The sequence below is a fragment of the Dendrobates tinctorius genome, unplaced genomic scaffold (assembly GCF_039654945.1).
Source record: "Dendrobates tinctorius isolate UK_male_01 unplaced genomic scaffold, ASM3965494v1 ptg000046l, whole genome shotgun sequence".
NCBI lineage: Eukaryota > Metazoa > Chordata > Amphibia > Anura > Dendrobatidae > Dendrobates > Dendrobates tinctorius.
The window spans coordinates 6,872,534-6,899,039 of record NW_027361714.1 but is presented as its reverse complement, the minus strand read 5'-3'; positions in this window follow the sequence as shown (position 1 = coordinate 6,899,039).

Sequence of the window (26,506 nt, the reverse complement as noted above, 5' to 3'; positions counted from 1 at the left end):
ACAAAATTTGTTGTGCAATTTCTCTTGAGTACATTGATATGCCATATGTGGGGAAAAGCCACTGTTTGGGTGTATGGCAAGGCTCAGAAGGGAGAGAGCACTGTTTGACTTTTTGAATGCAAAATAGGCTGGAATCAACGGTGGCGCCATGTCGCGTTCTGAGACCCCCTGATGTATCTAAACAGTGGAAATCCTCTAATTCTATCTCCAACCCTAACCCCAACACACCCCTAACCCTGATCCCAACCCTTACCATAACCCTAACCACAACCCTAGCCCCAACACACCCCTATCCTTACCCATAACCCTAACCACAAACCTTACCCTAACACACCCCTAACCTTAATCCCAACCCTAACCGTGATCCCAACCCTAGCCCCAACCCTAGCTTTAGCCTCAACCCTAACCCTAACTTTAGTCTAACTCACTTTAGCCCAACTCAATTTAGCCCAACTCTAACCCTAATGGGAAAATGGAAATAAATAATTATTTTATTATTTTTACCTAACTAAGGGGGTGATAAAGGGGGTTTGATTTACTATTTTTTTTTATTTTGATGACTGTGATAGGGTCTATCACAGTGATCAAAATTAACCAAAAGGAAAAAATTTCTATTGTTGCCAGGTGCTGGCCCCTCGGCGGGCACACTGCTCATGCGCCTTTTCTCCCGGAAGACACTGGCGACCTGGTGGACTTCACAGGGGGGGTTGCAGGGACAACAGAGGTACTGGAGGGGATCTGGGGACCCTATTTCTCTCTCCTCTGATGTGCGATCATATCAGAGGAGAGAGAAATTTAATGGAAAATCTGACATTTTTTTTTTGCAGTCGCCGTTATACCATTAATAACGGCGATCGCAACACCAGGGTCGGTAAAAACCGACCTGAATCATGTTCTCTGGGGTCTCAGCTACCCCCGGTAGCCAAGACCCTGGAGAAATTCAGATTCTGGGGGGCGCAATACCCTTATTCTTCAGCGCCTTTAAAAAGCGTATTGGCGGTCGTTAAGGGGTTAAACAAAAATGGCTAGTTACCCCCTCGCAGCACTTAATGTGCTGGAAGAAACATCTGGGTTCACAACACTGAAACTAATAGCCTCCGTGAAACATATTCCCCCTCCAGCCAATGACTTTGTCACAGCTTATAAGAAATGAAGTTCTGCAGCTAAATGAACAGTCCAGAAATACAGAACTTGAGATTTAATTTTAACTCAACTGTAAATCATATTGGCTTTTGTGTTTGTAAATTTCTGTTTATTCCCTGAAATGTTAATTTTTAGTAATGGAAATTTGTCTTTACTTTTTTAAATCAGATCTTGGATTTATTATCTTCCATAATGGAAGCAATCTGATAACTGGTGTTATTGCTCTGAAACATTTTTTGGACCATTTGGTTATGCTTCAATATTTGCATCAACCTAATTTCTAAGTGTCAGACATACCATACATGGATAACATTGATTTTATTTGCACAATCAATGAAAACTAAAACTGAGCTTATCATCTACTAACATCCAATAAATGTGTTACTTAGACCTCTTGATAATACCATACACAAAGAATTAGTCATCATTCCAACATGAAGAATTTATTTGATTAGACAAATTCAAGCATGTTTGATCAATACATCCTGTGATAAACTAAGGCAGAATTGAAATTCATAGAAGTGTCTGTGTATTTCCTGTAACGCAATAAAAATTCTGTGTGACCTTCACCTAGGCCTAATGCAGGGTTGGGAAGCTCCGATAAATCCCTGGACATTCTGTAAAAATATAGGACACTTATTCTGATGTCTTTGAAAAAAAAGTATTTCAGCAGATTATTGTGATTGCAGTTCTCAATTTACATGTCCCAGTATGTCCTGGTTGGAATTTATATAAACTGTAGACATGGATTATTTTATCATTCATTGTGATTTATATAACAACAATATTTCTATTGAATGCACCCACTGTAAAAAGGAAAAAAAAATTATGCATATGGCCATCTTAAATGGATTCAAATTACAACCAAAAGGTGCATTTGTTCAACACAAATTTTATAATCTTCACGCAATATAACAGCAAGTATTCTAAAACAGTTGTAAATTTGCTTTTCAAAGTGGTAAATTCATCACTATGGTCAGAATAGCATGGATGACGTAATGGTTCCATGTAAACATTTTTACCAGTCACCCACCATGTTTCTTTACAAATCAGTAGACTCTTAAATACTGGAGATCGTTTTCCAGCTCTGCCGCCTATTATAAAATGATATCCCTATTATGGTAATCAAATCTTAGAAATTCTGTTTACATTTTGATGGTTATAATAACATATGGTGCTTAGTTAACATAACTTTGATTTAAAAAAATGCAAACACCTTCCCACCAAGTCATGGTGACCCTATGTGAGACGGTCCTAACTTCTAATATTAAAACCTTACCATTTGTCAAGTGATGTGCATGTGGATAAGGGCAGAGAAGGAGTGAAACACAGATAGTGGACAAGCAGCCATGGGGAAATGAATGAATATAATATCCAGCTCAAAAAACAGAGGAGGCCACACCATTGTATGCACTGAATGCAAACAGACTGTAACAGAAAACCTAAAGAGATAAACTGGAATATAATTTGGTGTTCATGCATCATGTAAGCATTTGTTCACATTGCCACCAAACAGACACAAACCCAAGATAAAAACTTAAGCAAATACCCTGCAGTAAATAAATAAACAGCAATAGTGCATGAAAACAACACAGAGTGCTTAGTTAACATAATTTTAATTTAAAAAAATGCAAAAGTCATTCCACCAGGTCACAGTGACCTACTCGGGATGATCCTAACATATAATATTAAAATACAGAAATCTTAAGTGCATGGGGTGCTGATCTAGCATGTCCATTAGTGAAGGGTGAACATGAACTGTAAAGATTCGAAGTCAATACCAAACACCTACTATTAGGGCATGGACTCAAACATGTAATTTTCCAGGAAGTCCTGATATTACCCCCCAGCCTAAAAATAGCGCCAGCAGCCGCCTTAGAAAAGGCGCATCTAATAGATGAGCCAATACTGATGCTTTGCCCTGCTCTTCCCACTTGCCCTGTGGCAGTGAGAAATGCGGTAATATTTGTGAGGTTGATGTCAGCTTTGTATTGTCAGGTGACATCAAGCCCAGCGATTAGTAATGGAGAGGTGTCTATAACCCCATAGTCATATTGTAAATAAAAAACAATCAGAATAAAGTCCTTTATTTGAAATAAAAATCTACACCCTGTTTTACAAATTTCTTTAAAAATATTAAGCAAAGTTACACTCACCTTACGCCTTACGCCCATTCCATTGAAGCTCATGTCACCTGTAGTCAACAGAAAATAAAGAACCATATCCCTCACCTCTCCAAAGTGAAGATGTTCCATGCTGTAATCCATGTCTGCGATATGTGGTTTACAACCTGGATGCTGCCATGATGTGCCGGTTCAGGCTGAAAACCCCAGTAGAATGGAGGTGCTGTGAGTGCAGCCTCAGTGACTAGTGGTGACATCACAGCTCCTCTTCCCAAGCTTTCCTATATTTTTCCCTTCCTCTCTGACTCAGAATGCACTCCAGTCTGGGGACAAGCTCCTCACTCGTCCAGTCCCCAGCACTAACTGACTGAAACTCTAACTAACTTCCTCCTCCTGACCAGAGAGAGCAGTTCCCCCTGAAGTCGGGTTCAGAGCTCCCCCTGCTGGCCTGGAGAAGGAACTGTGTTGCATACTGTGTATACCTGGCCAGGGGATCTCTCCTTGCTTCTGACCAGACATAACCCCCTGTGAGGGAGGCAATGCCATTGTGGCAACCGAACTCCTTGGGTGCGACATTCCCCCCTAGTAAAATTCAGTACTCCCGGCCTGAGGAAACATAAACAAACATATTAACAAATGAAAAATTATAACTATTACAAGATTTCAAAAATGAAAATTACAAAAACCATAATTCAAAAATATTCCTTGTGACAATTAGTCCATGCGTCATTGTCCATGATCCACTCCTGAGCAGGTTGGTAACTATATACAAGTAAAGTCCTGGCCACACATAGTCCTGTGGCCCAATTGTCCATCAAACAAGTAAAATAAGATTGCTAAAAAGTTCTTACAGAGTCTCTGTAGGCTCATATGCTTGAAAATTATCTATTTACATTACATATGTACACATCTTTTCTTTTGCAATTTACTTACATGCAGAACCTTATGGGGGTTTTACCTTGGGTACTACGGATAGACTTTCGTAGCACTGGTATTGCTGGTAACCTTATTCACTGTGCTTGTTACCACTGGTGTAGTGCACTCTTTTTTAGCTACACTACGAGTGACTCTACACAGGGGGAGATCTAGCGTCGGGTGCAGCCGCAGCCCCCATAGTGCCGCAAGATTCAGTGGCAGGCGCAGCTGTAGCCCCCATAGTACAGAAGAATCCAGCGGCCAACGCAGCCGCAGCCCCCAGAGCGCAGCAAGATCTGGCAACCGCTGCTGCAGTCCCTATAATGCCGCTATCAATTCCATATATACCGGGAGCAGCCTGGCTACAACAGTACTCTGTGGAGTCACATACCCTGAGCGATTTCAAGGAGAGACTGTGTAGTTTGTTTGACGTGTACCCCGTTTCTGAAAGCCAAAAAGTAAGCATTCTCATTGGACAGTTAACTGGTGCAGCTCAAAGAGAAGTAATGTCCTGGCAGGACACTGATAAAGAGACTGTAAAGCAAATTCTGGCTAAGCTGAGGGGCACCTTTGACACTCGCATTGCAGCAGAAATAAAAATGAGGTTCTTTGGGTGCAAACAAAGGGTGCAGGACAGTATACGGGACTATGCCCTTAATCTTCAGGAGGCACTGCGGGCCGTAAAACAGACTGACCTATACAGCTTGCAGGATGGAGACAGATTTGTTAAAGGAGCAATTTATTGAGTGACTCCTGTCCAGTACCCACAGGACACAGCTGCGCATCTTGGCCCTACAAAACCCTGACCTGAACTTTGCAGACTTTAAAGATAGGGCTATCCGGGTGTTGCACGAACCAAGTGTCAGCCACCCAGCGCCCCCTTGGCACCCAGCAATTACATACCACCAGGAGGCGGCATCCTTCAATCAGACCCCTGTTGAGGCCGATGCACAGACCATGGATAATGATCCATCTGCAGAACTACGTCTTCAGGTCCAGGAGCTGGCCAAAAGTGTGGCTGCCCTAGCCAAAACCGTGCAATCCATGCAAGTGCCCCCGAAGGAAAAGATCCAGTTGGCTTCCAGTCCAGATGACGTCCCATGGTGACGGCGGAAGAGGATCCCACCTACTAGAGGTAGAGATAATGATCGCTGCAACCAGGAAGGACGACCCATTTGCCACCGCTGTAGCAAAGCGGGGCACATCGCAAGATTCTGCAATTTAAACGACCAACCCCTGGGGCAGAGGGCCAACCCCAAGGAGTAGGACGACCAGGCTCACAAAGCTGGCGAGCCAAGTACGTCAGAGGACGACCGGTACTCCCAGTTGACATTGACGGCATCCCAATGAATGCTTTACTGGACACCGGCTCTCAGGTGACGACTATGCCATATTTTCTTTACAAACGGTACTGACTCCACCCCTTCACACAAAAGGAATAGGGTTTACCGGGTGGTTCAAGAGTATGAACGGGTGTTCAGCAAACACCCTTTAGACTTTGGGTAGGTAAAAGTGGTCCAACATCATATTCCCACTGGAAATCTTCCACCCATTAAAGAGAGATACTGGCCTGTACCCCCAGCTCACTATCAATGTGCCAAGAGTATGTTACGGGAGATGAAGGAGGCTGGGGTGATCAGAGACAATTGCATCCCCTGGACGGCTCTGTTAGTCCTTGATAGAAAGAAAGAAGGCACAATGCGGATGCGTGTTGACTACAAGCGAATTAACAGCATTACCCACAAGAACGCCTATCTGTTACCTAGGATAGAGGAATCACTAGCTGCACTGAGAACCGCTAACTATTTCTCAACCTTGGATCTCACCAGTGGTTATTGGCAGGGTCCCGGGGCAGAGGCAGACAAAGAGAAGCCCGCCTTCGCAACACCAATGGACCTCTCAGAATTCAACTATATGCCGTTCGGGTTTTACAATGCCCCAGGAACGTTCCAGAGGTTGATGGAGTGTTGCCTCAGACACCAGAACTTCAGGACAGTTCTGTTGTACCTAGATGACATCATTGTCTTCTCCAAGACCTAAGAAGACCATTTGGAGCACCTGGCTGAGATGTTCGAGGCCCTGTCCAACTTTGGCCTGAAAGTGAAACCGTCCAAATGCCACCTCCTGAAGCTCAAGGTGCAGTACCTAGGCCACGTAGTGAGCGTGGAAGGAATGGCATCAGATCCCGACAAAGTAACTGTTATCTGGGACTGACAGAGGCCCAGCAATATTCATGAAATACGTCAGTTCTTTGGGTTGCTAGGCTACTACTGAAGGTTCATCAAGGGCATCACTGAAATAGCCGCACTCCTGCAAAACCTTCTCGTGGGCCAGCCCAAGAAGGCCAGGAAGAAGAGTCCTACGTTTGACTGGAATGACAAACTAGAAAGATCCTTCACCCGGTTGAAGTTGGCTCTTACGGGAGATGAAGTCTTGGCCTACCCAGACTATGACCAACCATTTATACTGTATACCGATGCCAGCAACGTGGGATTGGGAGCAGTGCTGTCCCAAGTGCAGAAAGGCAGAGAAAGAGTAATCGCCTACGCCAGTAGGAAGCTTTTCCCCACTGAAAGGAACCCTGACAACAACAGCTCCTTTAAACTGGAGTTTCTCGCCATAGTCTGGGCTGTGACCGAGTGATTCAAACACTACCTGGCTTTGGTGAAGTTTACCATTTTCACGGACAACAATCCGCTGAGGGTCGCCCTCCCATGGCTGTGGGGTACTCGGTACCGGGCCAGTGTCAGCAGGATGTGTCACAGCAGCGGTGACCCGGTTCGTGGCCCTGGGCGCCCAAGTAAAAGGGGGTTTGAATGGTGGAATGTAGTTAATTGAATAATCGCTCATGACGCCACCCGTGGTGTCCGGCAAGGGAGGTGTTAAGCCGACGTTGCATGCAGATCTGCTGGGACTGATGGTATGGTGCAGCAAAGATGTAAAAGCTCCCCACAGGCGCTGTAGTCCCAGGGCAGTGTTGATGTAATTGGCATGGGGATGTAGCGGTGCTGGAAGGGTAGGAAGCAGACAAGACACAGCGGGGTGCAGTTTCTGTACCTTTACTTGACAAATGCAGTCCAGGGTCCTGATTACAGATGGTACCGGAGCAGGCTAGCCTGGAAGCAACTCAGGGATTCTCTTTCAGCAGATGGGCTGTGCAGTCTCCTTCCTAGCGCTTATTTGAGTGAAGTACTCCTAGTACTGAGTTACACTGAAGTTCCTCTCAATTCTCTTCTATTCTCACTCCTCGTATGGCAGACAGCTGTAGCCGCTATTCCTCTCTTGGCTCACTCCGTGCTGTTGTGCCTCCGAGTCTTAGCTGGGGGTAGTGCATTTACAGCCTCCTACTCCTCTGGTGTCTGTTGCAGGACCATTAGTATCCATACAACCGTGGAGACCAGGCTCCAGTTCATGCGCTCTCACTGGAGATGAGCCTTTCCTCACTGCTCGATCTCCGCGCTTCTTCCACACGTCTGCACACTTCACCCTCCTCACACTAACTGACCACTCCTTCCTCTTGGCCTTCAGAGAGCACTCCTCTTAATTCCGGTTCAGAGTCCCCCCTGCTGGCCTGGAGTGGAACTGTGTTGCATGTATAGGTTAACTGTGAGAGAGACCCTTCATTGCCTCCAAGAATGGCATTACCCTCCCTGGAGGAAGGCAAAGCCACTGTGGTGGCCATACTCCTGGGGGTGCCACACTCACTTGGAAACCACAAAGCTAGTGGTGATGGAGCAGCGATGGATGGCCCAGCTGTCCAACTATGAGTTTACCATCAAGTACCGGGAGGGCATAAGAATGCCAATGCTGATGTACTGTCCAGAATGCCCAACTTACCAGATGGGGAGGAAGATCAGGAAGAGCTAGAAGAACTTGAGTTGCCAGCCCCGCCTCGAGTGGCCCAGTGCTCCCATCGTGTGAGGGACAAGCGCTATGTCAAGCGGGAAGGCACGTTGAATCCGTTGCCCCACCAAGAGTGGACGGAGACACAAGATAGTGACCCAGCAGTCCACCTTGTAAAGGAGTTAATGACGCAAGCTGACTCGCACCCCGAGTCAATACTGATCATTAACAAAAAAAAAACAATATAATGTCATTATACACAGGAGATCTGTACTTAGTATACAGTGTCCATGTACAAGTATTACAATGATCACCAGTGACTTTATACACAGGAGTTCTGTGTGCAGCATATAGTGCATAGTGTCAGTGTACAGGTAATACAGTGAAAAATGAGGATGAATGAACTCATGGAGATCAACATCCAACACTGCGGAGACACCATCACATGTTTCTCAACTCAGTGATTCTAGAGCAATGCCCCCATCCCTTATGGGAAATATGTAAAAACATGTAAAGCACAAGCCGCGAAGACACCATCATATGTTTCTCAACACAAGCAATGACTAGCCAGGTCTTTCCCCGGGAAGGAACAACCACGGGAAGGGCAGTCTCCAATGAAGGAAACCACCTATGCCAAAACATGGTATCCATCCACAGACAGCTGTTTCGGGGTATTGCCCCTCATCAGTGTGGAGTAGGAAACTGGCCAGTAGGAGCAATGCCTAGTAGAAGACTGTGAAAAATGAGGATGAATGAACTCATGGAGATCAACATTCAACACTGCGGAGACACCATCACATGTTTCTCAGCGCAGTGATTCTAGAGCAATGTCCCCATCCCTTATGGGAAATATGTAAAAACATGCAAAACACAAGCAGCAGAGACACCATCACATGTTTCACAATGCAAGCAATGACTAGCCAGGTCTTTCCCCGGGAAGGAACAACCACGGGAAGGGCAGTCTCCAATGAAGGAAACCACCTATGCCAAAACATGGTATCCATCCACAGACAGCTGTTTCGGGGTATTGCCCCTCATCAGTGTGGAGTAGGAAACTGGCCAGTAGGCGCAATGCCTAGTAGAAGACTGTGAAAAATGAGGATGAATGTACAGGTAACACACTGACTCACTGGTGACATCTCTAGTTGAAGTCCTTCATTTTTGCTTTTCTTAATCCAGTTCAGACTGCCATCACTTCTTCCAACCAGAACTCATCTCTGCAGAAAATAACAGTTGTCTAGAGCACATTGCCCAATTTTTCCCCAACCTCTACACTACGCCAGATGAAGAAAAAAAGCGACCCTGTCACCCTGCAAAGTAACAGGACTTTTCCTCACCCACACTGAAAACAGGGAACAAGTATCCTCAAAAAAAATATCCTTTAATTGGCCCCAACAGTAATAATACCCCACATTCTGTCCTCCCATTCTGCCTCATGTCTCTCCATACTGACCCCATGTCTCTCCATATTGTTCCCAATTGTTCCCATAGTCATCCATAATAGTATAATGCAGCCCCATAGTCATATATAGTAGTATAATGCAGCCTCATAGTCATATATAGTAGTATAATGCAGCCCCATAGCAGTATAATATGGCCCCATAGCGGTATAATGCACCTGCATAGGGGTATAATGCATCCCATAGTATAATGCACTCCCATAAGGGTATAATGCACCCCATAGTATAATGCACCCCCATAGTAGTATAAATTAATGCACAACCATAGTGGTATAATGCACCACTATAGGGATATAATGCATCCTCATAGTATAATGAACCCTTATAGATGTAAAATGCACCCCATAGTAGTATAATGCAGCCCCATAGTATAATACAGCTCCATAGTAGTGTAATTCACCCCAAAATATAATTCAGCCACATAGTAGTATAATGCAGCCCCATAGTATAATGCACCCCATAGTATATTGCAGCCCCATAGTAGTATAATGCACCCCATAATATAATGCAGCACCATAGCACTATAATGCACCCCCATAGTGGTGTAATGCACCCCATAGGTATATAATGTACCCTCAAGGGTTATAATGCACTTCATAGTATAATGCACTCCCATAGGAGTATAGTGCGCCCCCATAGTGGTATAATGCACCACTATGGGGGAATAATGCACCCCTATATATGTATAATGCAGCCCCATGGTAGTATAATGCAGCCCTATAGTATAATGCAGTCCCATAGTATAATGCACCCCATTGTATAAGCACCCCATAGTATAATGCATGCACCCCATAGTGCATCTTTACAAAAAAAAAGTTTCTCCTTATCTGGCCTGATCCAGCGGTGTCCACTGCTCAATACATCTGAGGCACTGACATTCATTCCGGCGTATGACAGTGATGACATACACCGACAACGTGCCCACTGACGTCAGCTGCTGCCTGTGATTGGCTGGCAGCTGTTAATTGTTGCCATGTGGGAGGAATTCTAACTGCATCTGAGCACACATGGGCAGTTACTGAGCTGGCAGAATTCTGCCGCTGGGGCCCGCTGCAGTCCCCCTCTGCTCATTGTGCCCCATATGCCAGTAAGGGCAGTAATGCCCTGAAGGCAGCCCTGTCGGGTGCTATCATGGTCTCCCATGTCGCTGGCTCTGGTCTGTTAGCTTCATACAGCCAAGCATACATCTACAGCACCTTCAGCTCTGCTACATGTGAAATCCAAACACAAACTGACTCACCCAAACCTTAAGTGAAGGTTTAAATGAAAACCGTGGTCATGTGCCATGTGTAAGACCCAGACTGGAGGGAGACTTTAATGCACTATGGGAGAGGAGAGCAGTGAATATTCATTCCCTTTAGTAGCAGGGACACGTGAAAGTCTGGCAGCTGCAGGAAGCCTGCAGCTGCGGCCGACACTATGCTCGCTACTAAATAGCAATGAATACTGACTGCCCTCCACTCATATAATCCCAGCATGGGGAGCAGTGAGTATTCCAGCAGCTGTCCTTCAGCTTGTAAACTGTGCATGATGTCCCTGCCATGTGCTGTTTACAAGTATAAAGTAGCTGCTGGCATCAGAACAAGACACTGCGTGCGAGAGAGCGCAGGAAGCTAAGTGTAATTTTTTTTTAATGTTTTTCTGGTGGGGTCATGCATACCAAAATGGGGATGGAGGCCAATCATACCAGGATAAGGATGGGCCATGCATACCAGGATGTTAATAGAGAGAAATGAATATTCACTGCCCTCCCCACCCATGGGCGTGGAATGCAGTGAATATTCATTTCTCTTTAGCAGTGGGCACAGGAGTTAGCCGCAGCATCCGGCTCCTGCCTCCTGTGATCGGCTGCTCCTCCACGGCCGCTACCCCACCTCCCTACCACAGCCAGAGCAGGTACATCCGAACTATAAGACACACCCCCATTTTCCGCCAAACTTTTGGAGGAAAAAAGTGCGGTTTTAAAGTCCGAAAAATACGGTAAGTCCACACTCAGGTCCATCATCTGTTAACGGAAATGTTGGGGACATCCACTTTACTGGTAGTACAAAGGCTCTGGAAAAATGCTGTGGCTCCCTTCCCCACAATAGAAATTCAGCAAATTCTGCACTCCCAAATCCAAATGCCCCCCTGCCTGCCCCACAGTGTGCCTAAACCACATCTAATGTACACATATTTGGCATTTCTGTAGCAATGACTGCCCGCCTAATTTACAGAAGCATGTCTCAAGTTGGTCACTACAATGTACTGGTCACTACAACGTATTCATCACTACAATGGCAGTTTGCAATTTTCACTCAGCAACATTTACTGGTGCTTATTTCTGGAAAACACGTATGAAGTCAAAATCGTCACTACACGATTGCCAATTCCTAAAGAGATATAATTTCCAAAATGGGGTCACTTGAGGAGAGTTCATTGAGAGGTTTAATTTGTAAAATTGTGTCTCTTATTGGGGTTTTGCTGTTCTGCCACCTCAGGGGCTCTACCAATGTGACATGGCACCCTCAAACCATTCAAGCAAAATCTGAATTGCAATATGGTGCTTCTTCATTCTGAATTTTGCACTGTGCCTCAAAAGTAGTTTACCCCCACATATAGGGTATCAGCTGTGGTGTAGTAACCACTGAGTCCGCTAGGGGGCGCTGTGTGGATGTCCCAGGAGAAAGGATGAATGGCAGAATACTGAATGGCCGTTATTTATCTCAAAGTGGGTGGCTTTGGGATGGAGACTTTGGTATATGTGTTGATCAGCAATGATATTGCTGAGGTGTTGCTTTAACGTGTAAGGGAGAAGTCTCCAGGTAACTAGAGAGATGGGTGGCCCTGGTTACCTACAAACCCACCCAGGGGGTGTGTTTAATGCTTGTAGTAAGAGACTGAGAATGTGTGACCAGGGTAGGTCACATGAGAGTGAATGCTGGGACCTGGTTGGTACAGTGTGGAAGGTCCCATCTGAGTGAGATGGGGCTGCCTTCTGACAGCAGTGAATGCTGTGTTAATGGCTGCACGTGCCCGAGAGTTCCCTGGAGGGAATGGACGTCTGCCACATAATGGTGAAGGAACCATGAGTGACCCTGATGTGGGTGAGATAATACTGAGGCTGAAGAGCCTGTATACTGGACATTTGCATAACCTGTATGAGTACAGGATAACCAGAGTGAAACTCTATGGACGCTATGCTGTATGATGAAGTTTATATTGCTGCTATGGGTTTATGCTGCTGAATAAACCGCATGGACTATGTTATGTTATATGGAAAACATGGTGCCGGATGTGTTTTGGTCGCTGCCTAGCGAGGATCTCCTATATGAATGACAGCGCTACCTCACAATTGGTGGAGAATTGCAAAGGGCAATATTGTAGCCTTGTTGCTAGGGGCAACAGAAAAGGACTGCAAAGTCGGTTGCTAAGGGCAATGCTAAGCCAGGAGGGCTGACGGTCTGAAAAGCTGTGTGATATGCTGACTGGAATCAGTGGAAGAGACTTATAGGATACCTCTGCGGTAGAGGGGTCCGAGAACCTACGTGGCCAGCAGGTGCCGGCCGTGAAAGCCGTGTTATACTGACCGGGGTCAGTGAGAAAGAGACTGGTGATTGATAGGGTGCCTCTGTGGAGAAGAGGTACCCGAGGACCTGTGTGGCCAACACAGGTAACGGACAGGTGTTCGTGTTGTACTGACCTGGGTCAGTGATAAAGACTGTGTACCTGGAGGGTTCAGTGAGCAAGGTCCTGGAGGGTCAGTGTTGGGAGATTCTTGGAGAAGAATTGGATCCCTGGAGCACGTGGTATGACCTTGGACCTGGTGAGGCGTGAGTGTTGGGCAGTCTCAGGAGGAGATGGATGTCCTGAAGAGCACCCGCTAAGCCCCTGGACCTGGTGAGGCCAGTGTGTTGGGAAACCCTGGGAGGAGGGCCGCTCCATGAATAGCACCCGATGCGCCCTGTGTGTTGGACGGTCTCAGGTGGAGACAGAACGTCCTGAATAGCACAGAGACAGGACACGTGAGTTTTTGTGGTGTGGTTTTTTTTTGCTTCTTTTCTCAACTCAGCCTGCGGTTGCTTAGTGGGAGTCAAGAAGGTGACAAGGGGCTTGCTGTAACTCGGCGGGGTTACGAAGGGAACAAGCGGCTTCCGGTGGATCGGCGGGTCCACGAAGACAGCGCCAGAAGGAACTGGTGTGGTGTCGGTGATCAGAGACAGCAGGAGCTGTGGTGGTGCCAGCAAGGACTTGTGTGGTATTGTAAAAAGACAAACTGTGTTGTGTGAACTGTGGTCTGAGAAGACCGGTATAACGAACATGGGGAAATCCCAAAAGGGGCAGCGACCCAAATCAGGGTGGTAGCCCAAAACCAAAAGGGGGTGGAGTCCCAAATTGGGGTGGTAAGCCAAAAAGGGGTGGAGTCCCAGGGAATGAGGGCGGAGCATCCCGATGTGGAAAAGCTGGTACAGTTGAACTGTTGCCAGGAGCAAATGTCTTATGTCTGTCCTATCTGCCTGGTAAACTACCCAGCCGGCACGGTGCCAAGGGGGTGTGGCCAGATAGATAATGAAGATATGGTTGGTCTGGTCGACCCTGAGAGCCCGGTGACTATAGTGCAGGTTGCTCCGGAGATACCCGGCAGAAAGGTGGGGGTTACTTGCAACCACGGGCGCACTAAGAGTTGCCCGGTCGCCAGGGTAGTCGTTGAGACAGGTTGGGACATCGAGGGACAGGATATAGCGATTGTCCCGAATCTGTCCTCTCCAGTGGTTATAGGCCGCGACTCTAGACTGTTCTCTGGCTTGTGGGAGAGGGGAGTTCCTCTACAGCAAGGGGTTGGAGACATTTCTACTGTTGGGCTAGCAGACAGTGACACGGTGACGCTTGCTAAAGTGGACGGGTCAGATGTAGAAGTGACCGGAGGAAGGTGTACATCTGCCCAACGTACGGACCTGACGTCTCGTGACATGATGGTTGATGGGCTAGGAGATGAGATGACTGGACTAGACACACGGTCAGAGGGTGACTGGAGGGTTCACTCGACTGATAGGGCTGACCCAGTGGTACCCCTTGAAGATATAATTAAAGTGGTGGTGCGACACGTGATGGCCAAAAAAGAACAAGATCATGAGATACATGTGATAAAAGAGACAGTGGAAGAACATCTCCAACGAGAAAGAGTCCTGAGACAAATGGCCGAGCACAGGGTGGAGGAGCTCGAGAAAGAAGTCTTGGAGCTCAGAGGTCACCTGTCCACCTGGCAAAGTGTGAACAAGAACCTCGAGAAAGAAGTCTTGGAGCTCAGAGGTCACCTGCCCACCTGGCAAAGTGTGAACAAGAACCTTAAGGAAGAGATGGAGGAACTCAGAGGACTAGTAAAAAGTCTTCTGCGGGAGAAGTTGGATGAAGACTTACCACGGGTGAGCACGAGTGACAATAAGACAGAACTGCCAGTAGCCATCGTGGCAAAGGGTCATGCAGTGATCAAATCGTGTGAGGTTGAGGAGCTGAGAACTGAAGGATACAGTCAACCGGTAGGGGCAACTGTAGGGAGGGAAGTGTCTGTGGTAAAGCCAGAGCCTCCTGGTCTGGAAGAGAGCAAGGCCACGACCTTCGAGTTTGTGATTGATGTACCAGAAGACATGCAAGAAGCTTGTGCTGAGGAAGGTGTGCATGAGGCTTTCAAAGAGGCGGTCAAAGCGTGTAAGTTGCACTGGGCACCTGAGACTCGGCAGTTGGTGATAGTATCAGCCAGGGAAGACACAGCAAAGCCGGTGACTGTCCTGAAAAACATGCATCTGCAATGTCTTCACACCAAACAGCTGGTTAGGCGAAGTAATGTGAAGGCTGCTCGACGCCTAGAGTTAGCAAGGGAGGCTATGGATCAGCTGGGTTTGCAGAAAGAGGTGGTTCCGGTACCCAAAACTCTAATTGGGAGAATCATTGGAAGATCCGGGAAGGTAATGTAAGACCTTGTGAATATCTCCGGTGTGGTGAGGGTGAGGATCCCTCCTGATGATGAAGACCAGGTATCCAGTGAAGTGGGTAGGATTCCCATCATGGTGGTTGGCTCCGTGGAGAGTCTGAGAGACTTTCAAATGCTCGTGGAGTATCGAGTGGGGTACCTGCAAGAAATTGAGCAGTTGAGGCTGGACCGCCGGCGAATTAATAAAGAAGTATGGAATACCAAGTGGCGGCCGCTTGCAACCCAAGATGTAAGGATCCGAAGAATTCTGCCAAGAAGTGACAGGGCAGATGACCGAAGAATGTCAGCAAGTGGTAGTTCAACTGGCAGGATGACGTTGAGAGACCGTAGTTCCTGTGAGACCATGAATGAGTCAGACTCAGGCCAGACAGTAGGCCTGATTAAGACTGAAGACCGTACCAACCGGGGGAGCTGGTCGGGGAATGGAACTAACAGGGAGAGGAATGTGGTGACTAGACAGAGTCTGATGACGCAGACAGACTGTAACTGGAGGGCCAAAGATCAGGGCTAATATTCTGACCGCTGGGGGCGGGGGACGCCTAACGTAGAGATGAGGCCGTATGACAGATGTAGACGGTTCTCTCGACCTGTGGGGCAAGGTGTAGAGAGTGCCCAGTTGCGAGACCCTGGTGTAATGTTGTGTGTTCAACCCCACAAGTTTGAACAGAGGGGGAGGTATGTGGTGTAGTAACCACTGAGTCCACTAGGGGGAGTTGTGTGGATGTCCCAGGAGAAAGGATGAATGGCAGAATACTGAATGGCTGTTATGTATCTCAAAGTGGGTGGCTTTGGGATGGAGATGGAGACTTTGGTATATGTGTTGATCAGCAATGATATTGCTGAGGTGTTGCTTTAACGTGTAAGGGAGAAGTCTCCAGGTAACTAGAGAGATAGGTGGACCTGGTTACCTACAAACCCACCCAGGGGGTGTGTTTAACGCTTGTAGTAAGAGAATGAGAGTGTGTGAAGGACCTGTGATGAGGTCATAGTCATGTGACCCGGTGGGCATGGCTATGGACCATATAATGTGGCCAGGGTAGGTCACATGAGAGTGAATGCTGGGACCTGGTTGGTACAGTGTGGAAGGTCCCATCTGAGTGAGATGGGGCTGCCTTCTGACAGCAGTGAATGCTGTGTTAATGGCTGCACGTGCCTGAGAGTTCCCTGGAGGGAATGGACGTCTGCCACATGATGGTGAAGGAACCATGAGTTACCCTGATGTGGGTGAGATAATACTAAGGCAGAAGAGCCTGTATATTGGACATTTGCATAACCTGTGTTAGTACAGGATAACCAGAGAGAAACTCTATGGACGCTATGCTGTATGATGAAGTTTATATTGCTGCTATGGGGTTATGCTGCTGAATAAACCACATGGACTATGTTATGTTATGTGGAAAACACGGTGCCGGATGTGTTTTGTTCGCTGCCTAGCGAGGATCCCCTATCTGAATGACAGCGCTACCTCACACAGCGTATTTAGGAGAAATTGTACAACAAATTTTAGGGCCCATTTTCTCCTGCTATCCTTGTGAAAATGAAAACATTTGGAGCTAAAACTAAATTTTTGTGGTAAAATAATTTTTTTTCATTTTCACATATCAACAATTCTGTGAAGAACTTGTGAGTTCAAGGTGCTCACCACACATTTAGATAAATTCCTTGAGGGGTCTAGTTTCCAAAATGGGGTCATTTGTGGGGGGTTTTCCACTATTTAGGCACATCAGGGGCTCTCCAAATGCAACAGGCACCTGCTAATGATTCCAGCAAATTTTGAATTCAAAATGTCAAATTGCGCTTCTTCCCTTTCTGAGCCCTGCCATCAGGGCCGGCTCCAGGTTTTTGAGGGCCTCGGGCGAAAGAGTCTCAGTGGGCCCCCCCTTTAACACATACCACGATTCATGATGCACAGATACAGCAGAGAAATATAGGTATAGTACAATGCCAGATTTCACTTCTTATGTGAGTGATAGCTATTGTAAATTCTACAATACCATACAGCAGAGGGGTTTATCTAAGTCAACCACTTATATGCCAGGTTCCACACCAGCTCCGCCTCCACCGTCCCACCGCCCACTCTTGGAAAAACTCACCACCACATCCTCACCGATCAGATATTAACAGTTCCCGTCAAACACCATTTCACATTCATAACCAGCAGCTTTTGTTCTGGCCAAAATAATTTTGAAGTTGATACCACGACACGGTAGACTCTTTCAGCTGGGCCCTACTCTACTTTAAACTATTAAAAATAAATATATATTTATGTATTTTTCTTTAAGGGAATGAGTCACATACATTTACTTTTTTTAAACAACCATTAATACCACATACAAGGGACAAATATCGTCACACCATAACCAGACCACATATTACCACCACATAGTCACTGAATAATACCACATACAAGGAACAAATAACGCCGCACCATGGCCAGACCACATATTACCACCAAATAGTGACTGAATAATACCACATACAAGGAACAAATAGCGCCACACCATGACCAGACCACATATTACCACCACATAGTGACTGAATACTGCAATACTGATCATTAATTTAAAAAAAAAAAAAAAAACACAATACTAAGTGCCATTATATACAGGAACTCTGTATTTACTGTCAGTGTACAGGTAACACACTGACTCACCAGTGATGTCTCTAGCTGAAGTCCTTCATCATTGCTTTTCTTTTTCATCCAGCACAGACAGTCATCACTTCTTCCAGCCAGGACTTGTCTCTGCATAAAATAACACCGTTACCTAGAGCACCACTTCCAGAGCACATTCCCCACTTTTTCCCTTTCTTCTACACTACACATCTGAATAAAGAGGTGCACACACAATCAATATATAATTGCTTATTATGCAACTCACCATTCCAAATATAAATTATAATCCACCACTGTGCACCCACTAACTTTAAATGCCACTTTCCCCATTTAATATATAAATTAATTAGCACCTGTACTCTTCCCCCAATTCATTACCAGGCACTTCAACCTCAACGCCCCCCCACTATGTACCTCCCGCTATAACCCTAACTCCGATTCATTATATGTACATGCCCCTCCCACCTCAATTCATTTTCTCTCCCACCCTCTATTCATTATCAACTGCTCTACCCCACATTTAATACATCACTTACTCCCCCACACTCATAATTTTTTATTTGTTCTCCAGATAGATCATTTGCTCTCCCCAGCCCCACCTTCAATTCATCATTTCAATAAAATTGCTGTGCCCTGTCACTCACATTGAGTTCATCATTTGCAGTCCCCTGTCCTTTCCCCCACATCATCTTTTGCAGTCCCCCCACTTTAATTTGAAGTCCCCTTACTTCATCCGTTGCAGTCCTCTATCACCCCTCACTTCATCTTCAGTGCCCCTTAATCATTTGCAGCCCCCTATCCCCCTTCCAATTCATCATGTGCAGCCCCCTATCCCCCTTCCAACTCATCATGTGCAGTCACCCTTACCCCCCACTTCATCATGTGCAGTCCCCCTTACCCCCACTTCATCATGTGCATCCCCACTCCCCCCATCATGTGCAGTCTGTTACACCCGGTCCCTGTCCTGAAGCTGCGCCCAGGTCTGCTGCTGTTACACCTGGCCCCCATCCTGGTGCTGCGTCCAGGCCTGCTGCTGCTCTCCATTCTGGGCACTCACCTCGAACCTCTCATTCTGCTGCTCAGCGTTCTGTCCTGCCTCCTGCCTCCTCCTCCTGGCATCCTGTGAGGAGATCTGTAGCTAAGGCTATTAGGGCATGCCCGCCCGCTCTCTTGCCTTCTTAAAGGGGCGGCGTGCATTATTCAAAAAATCCAATTAACCAATGGCAGCGCACTGGCTGCTATTTCTGGCCTCTCCTCCATAGGGAGAGCGCCGAAGCAATGAGTATATATCATTGCTACATCGGGTTCTCATGCTAACCTGTCTGCGCTGCATCTGCAGTCTCTGTGCATTGTCTAATGCTCTCTGTTTCCACAGCATATCAGTATCCTGTGTTACCTGGTTATACCAGCAACCATCTGGGCCTAAGCCATCCCATTCCGCCTAAAGCCATCCGAGTCCAAGGACTGTGTGAAGGTCACTGGAACCGACTCCTTACCAACTAACCGGATCCAGGACCCAGCTCTTTACGGACTCTGCTGTAACTATTGTTACCCCTTTTTGTCTCGCTGGGACAGCTGCCACGTGTTTGGGGTCTAACTGGAGGTAGCACCTGTGTCCTTCGGGTATTCCATTCTGGCCCTGCCTGAGGGGCTTTACTATGGGTACCCGGGGCTCACTAGTCACGCCCCCTTCAGAGCCCCCCGGACAGTGGTCCCGAGGATCCACTTAAAAAATAAAAATGAATGTGAACTTCACCATCTCTGCCTCCGCTTCCATTCGTTACACAGTCACTCTTACCCCCAATTCATCATGTGCAGTCCCCTTTACCCCCAATTCATCATGTGCAGTCCTCCTTACCCCCAAATCATCCTGTGCAGTCCCCCTTACCACCCACTTCATCCTATCAAGTCCCCCTTACCCCCACTTCATCCTGTGCAGTCCCCCTTACCCCCCACTTCATCATGTGCTGCCCCACTCCTCCCACTTCATCATGTGCAGCCCCACTACCCCCACTTCGTCATGTGCAATCCCCCTTACCCCCCAGTCATCATGTGCAGCCCCACTCCCCCTTCATCATGTGCAATCCCCTTCATCATGTGCAATCCCCCTTACCCCATCATCAAGTGCAGCCCCACTCACCCCACTTCATCATGTGTAGTCCCACTCCATCATGTGCAGTCCCACTCCCCCCACTTCAACATGTGCAGCCCCCGCACCCCCTCCATCATGTACAGCCCCATTCACCCCCCCTTTGTCATGTACAGCCCCATTCACCCCCCTCCATCATGTGCTGCCCCCTCATACTTACCTCACAGCTGCTCCCCAGCAGCGCCTCTCTGCTTCCAGTGTCCAGGTACATGTCAGCACCTGCACGATGACATCATCGCACAGGACCGACACCTGACCGGGAAGTAGAGAGGGTGCGTAAGCTGCGCAGCTGTCAAGGTGACAGCCATGCACAGCTCCCAACCCCGGCATGATGCACTGTGACGCGGGCGGCTGTGTCTGCTGACGGCCGCGTCACAGTACAGAGGGCACGGCCGCACTCAATTTGCTCTGCCGCCGGGCCAGCCCTGTACAGGTGCTGGGGGAGCAGCCCGGGGGCATTTGCCTCTCTGTCACCCAGCCCAGCCCACCCTGGTGGACCCCCCATCTCACCAGGGCCCAGGCACTTGCCCGGGTGCACTGGGTGCTGATGCCGGCCCTGCCTGCCATGCTCCAAAACAGTAGTTTTCCTCCACATATGGGGTATCGGCGAAAATAAGTTGCATCTTTTTAGGAGGTCCTACTTTTCAGAAACTCTGACAATCTTAAAAGAATGTGGCATTTTGAGGATTGCCATGCTAATTGTGATTTTCATTCTGTTTACTGGGGCTGGGTGCAGTGACATGTTGGTCTACCAGTAAGTACAATTTAGCCACATTTTCAGTAGGGGTATTGGCATGTCCTTGGTCATAGCAACCACAATTACAAATATTATATACTTTGTCAGTTACATTGAGAGCTTTTATTGTTCAGAAGTTTATTAAGAATTCATATATTTCATTGTACTTTACAATTAAACATCTTTAGGTTCTAAAATAATATATTTAGGAGCTGTTGATTAAATGTTTACATAACACAGGTTATTTACTGTCCATTATGTTCTTCTGTGTGCTCACTGCAAGGTGTAAAGCAGGAGACTTGGTTTACGCTTCTATTTATAGCACTTTAATATTCAATTATTTGAATTTCATTTCAGTGGTAAGTCAACCATCTACTTTGATCAGTTAAAGATTATAAGCCAAAGTGTCCATCATAGACATTTCAAGCGGCAAATTCACCAGCTTATATAATGTTCATTTATTGTGTGTTGCTTTGGAGAGGCTGGAAGGGATAGATCTGACCTCTACTTAAACTTAGGTAGATGACATTTGCCATGGGTAAAGAGCAACTAAACTTTACAATTTTTTGTTTCCATGTCTGTAGATCCAAGTTTTGTGACCACCTCCGATTGATCTAAAGATGACTTAAAAGTGTGCAGCTCGTGAGGCAGAAGTATGGTTGTCATCTTTTTATTGCAACCCTACTCCGCTATGTGCACGCTGACGTTGTGTGCCAGTGCCTCACAAGCTGCATAATTTTTATCGTTTTTTCCTGCTATTGGTGGGAGGCTTAGGACTCGAACTGGCACCAATCTGCAGACAAAGAAAGTACCTATAAAATATGACAACTCATTAAAAGTTGAGTTACTCTGTAAACTTTCACAATTATCAACTGTTTTCTGTTCCATAGTGGCATGCTCCCATTAGTTTTTTTTTAAAGATTCCAGAACAGAAAACATGCATTTTCACAGCCAAGATCCTAGCAAGAGTAAACTTTATTTTAATTTTTATTTTATAAATCAATAGTACACATGAAAATAAGCAACTTTGAAACATATGGTAAGACATCAGAGAAATCTGCCTATTTCTTGTCCTAAGAAAAAACACAAAAATTGAGCTTGGTTTGAGTTGGTACACATGCAGCATATAAATGCATGTTCACATGGCCAAAAAGCATACAAAACCTGCAAAAGACAAAATGAAAAAAATCCTGATATAATTAAATAAGTAAAAAGCAAAAGTGCAATTAAATCATATAGAGTTCTTAGTAATACTGTATTTGATCAAACATAGCATAAAAGCCGTCCCACCATCGACAAGGTGACTCTATGGTCGGGGCGGTCCTACACTGTCTAATATTAAAAACATTATCATGTGTCAAAGTTGATGTCTGTGTGAATAAGGACAGACACGGACCGGGTCCCAACCACTGCATGCCAGTCAGGGGAAGCCTTTAAATACAAATTCCAGCTCAGGAGAAGGAGGCCACACCCCAGCTTGCACATCATGCAAAAATACAAAGAAAAAACACAAAAATTGAGCTTGGTTTGGGTTGGTACACATGCAGCATATAAATGCATGCTCACATGGCCAAAACAATAATTAAAAAAATAAAAAATCGGATTATATTCACCTTCCGACACCCCGCGCAGCGTCCTCAGGCCTCCGCGATGCTCCGGCAGCTCCCGTTCCCAGTGATGCATTGCAGCAATGACCTTTGATGACGTCGCGGTCATCAAAGCTGACATGTGCCCGCAATAGCCGCTGGTGGAATCGCGATCCACCCACAGCTATTAACTAGTTAAATGCCGCTGTCAAACGCTGACACCGGCATTTAAATGGCGTTTCCAGCAATCGCACCGGAAATACGCACACCAGTGACCCACATCATGTTATCACGGGTCCCCAGTATGTCGGCACGGAGACCTTTATGGTTGTCAGTGCCGGATTGCTGTGAGCACCATCCAGTGGTCAGCGCTCATAGCAAGTCAGCAATTCTACTACATAGAAGCGATCTGACCATCGCCTCTATGTAGCAGAGCCAATCGGGCTATGGCAGCTTCTATGGAGACCATTGAAGCATGCCAAAAGTAAAAAAAAAAATATGTGTTTAAAACTATAAAAAAATAGAAAATAAATAAAAAAGTTAAATCACCCCCCTTTCACCCCATTCAAAATAAATCAATAAAAATAAAAAAATCAAACATACAAATATTCGGCATTGCCGCATTCAGAATCGCCCGATCTATCAATAAAATAAGTATTAACCTGATCGCTGAACAGCATAGAAAGAAAAAAGTCAAAACGCCAGAATTGCGTTTTTTTGCTCGCCGCGACATTGCTTTAAAATGCAATAATGGGAGATCAAAAGATCGTATCTGCACCAAAATGGTATCATTAAAAATGTCAGCCCGGAATGCAAAAAATAAGCCCTCACCCAACCTGAGATCACGAAAAATGGAGACGCTACGGGTATCGGAAAATGGCACAATTTTTTTTTCGCACAGTTTGGAATTTTTTTTCGCCACTTAGATCAAAAAGAACCTAGACATGTTTGGTGTCTATGAACTCGTAATGACCTGGAGAATCATAATGACAGGTCAGTTTTAGCATTTAGTGAATCTAGCAAAAAAAGCCAAAACATGAAGCAAGTGTGCGATTGCACTTTTTTTTTGCAATTTCATCGCACTTGGAATTTTTTTCCCGTTTTCCATTACACGAGATGGTAAAACCAATGGTGTTGTTCAAAAGTACAACTCTTCCCGCAAAAAATAAGCCCTCATATGGCCATATTGACAGAAAAATAAAAAAGTTATGGCTCTGGGAATGAGGGGTGCAAAAAACGAAAGCGCAAAACCAAAAAAAGCTCCGGGGGTTAAGGGGTTAAACATGGGGGTGGATCAATCATGGCTTAGGGTTGTGTTACAGCCAATGGGATGGGGAACATTTCACGGGTAGAGGGAAGAATGGATTCAATGAAATTTCAACAAATTCTTGATGCAAACATAAAACTATCTCTAAAAAAAAAGCTGCAGCTGAAAAGAGGATGGCTTCTAGAAATGGATAATGATCCTAAACACATGTCAAACTGCACAATAGCCTACCTCAAAAGGCACAAGCTGAAGGTTTTACAATGGCCCTCACAGTTCCCTGATCTGAACAACATTGAAAATCTGTGGCTAGACCTTAAAATAGCAGTGCATGCAAGACGACCCAGGAATCTCACAGAACTGGAAGAATTTTTCAAGGAAGAATGAATGAAAGTCCCTCAAACAAAGAAAGATTCTTGGCTGGTTACAAATAGCATTTACAAGTTGTGGTAGTTTCAAAAGATGTGACACTAGCTACTAGCCATGCAAGGTGCCCAAACATTTGCATCGGCAAATTTTACTTTTAGTAATTTTTAAAATATAAAAGATGACAATTTATATTTTTAGTCTAAAATACAAAGGGAATGTGTCATTTTTAACTTCAGACCTTTTAGAGATCATTTCATCTTCAGCAAGTGGTGCCCAAATTTTTACATGCCACTGTACATTTCACATTACACCACACAACAGTAAACTATTTTTTTCCAAGGGAAACGTTGGCAGCATGCCCATATCCTTACATGTAGATCACATGGGGTACACTAAGCATTATGTAAACTCACTCAGACTTTGGAGATGGGGCACATTTAAAGGCTGTAACCCACCAACCGGTGCAGGACCTGACAGCTCCGGCCATCTTTATTGGTGCAAACAGGACAGGAGAGAAAAGCCAGTCAACGCCACTCTCAGAGAACGTCCGTACACTGGCACATTGCCACTGGCAAACTTTTGTGTGCGTGTTCGCTACTACAAAAATTAAAGGGGATGCAGAGAAAAATGGGCTGGTGGCTCAAGGGCCAGGTCAAATGATTAAGATTCTGGTTTAATGAGTAGAAGCTATGATTTTTTTTTTTCATACATGAAAAACAGATGCAACAAGGATTGGAAAAACTGACACATGGACCAAAAATTAGTCCAACACACTGAAAAAAAACGGACTGTTTTTCATGTATGAGGAAAAAAAATATGTTTGATACCAGTCTTAAATTGTAATTTCCTTTATCAAATCTGTTGGATCTATAAATATCACATCATACCGATATAAGTTTATTTCGTGCCAATGCTTTAGCAATGAAGAGTACTTGTATATTCCAACAGTCATGTCACAGCTATTATATTGTATGCACTTGCTTATTCAAGTCAATTTCAAAGTTATTACTGCAAGAATTCTACACAATTTCAACATTTCTTAGTTTATAGTGATCAGTGTTTTCGTTCCTGCTCTGGTGAGAAATGTTTTAAGGCTAGTTTCACACTTGCTTTTTTTTGCAGCGCGTTTTTCCCGCAAAAAAACGCATTAAAAAAACGCATACAAATGCATACAAACGCTGCGTTTTTTTCCAGCATTTTAATGCGCATGCAGGAAAAAAACGCAGCGTTTTTGCGCGTTTGTATGCGTTTTTTGTGCGTTTGCGTTTTTTTACAGATTTTGGAAAAACCCCACAAAAAAGAAAAAACAACCATTCAACAACACACAAGACCAATGGGACTTCATTGTGGGTGTGGTATGTTAATATATATACACCCTGTCTACAGTATTCTTCACATTTGCTTGATTCTTCTCGTGACCATGGATCTGCGCTGGAAGAGTTTTCACTTCAACTTGGATTTGGACATCGCGATGGCTCAGGCGTATGCAGTTGCTTGCCATGAACAAAGGAAGAGAGAGAGGCAGCGAAGACGGCGGCGTATGTGGATACATCCGATTGTTGAACTCCGGGAGAGCCGTGGGGCATACCACACCCTCTACAGCGAGCTACGTGCAAACCCGGAGAAATTTACTGATTATATCCGGATGTCCCACGAAAGTTTCATGGATTTGCTTGCTCGTGTCCAACAATCCATCCGGAGACAGGACACACAGCTCCGTCGTGCGATTCCTCCTGAGGAACGGCTACTGGTGACATTACGGTATGTTTTAAAAACAAAGGGGTGTGGTCTGATGTTTTTTTTTGTAAATTTAGTATTCAAAACCTTGGGTAATTAGTTTTCGTGAATGTACTAATATTTTTTTTATAGTTTTTAAAAATAATATACATAAATATTAATTTTACTTCTTTGTCTGTTCACAGATTCCTGGCGACTGGAGAAACCCTATCCTCACTACACTTCCAGTACCGTATTGGAATCTCTACCTTGTCTGGAATTGTTGCTGACACCTGCCGGGCTCTCTGGAATGTTCTTTGCCCAGAATTTATGCCCCTGCCCACCGCTGAAAAGTGGATGGAAATTGCTGACAAATTCTGGACAGTATGCAATTTTCCCAACTGTTTGGGAGCTGTTGATGGGAAACACATACGGATCATCAAACCCCAAAGAACGGGATCTGAGTACTATAATTACAAAAAGTACTTTTCAATAGTACTCATTGCAATTGCGGATGCCGGATGTATGTTTGTAGCAGTGGACATTGGAGCATTTGGCCGTGGTAATGACTCGCAGGCTTTTAAAAACTCAGACATGGGCCGGAGGTTGTATGGCAACCA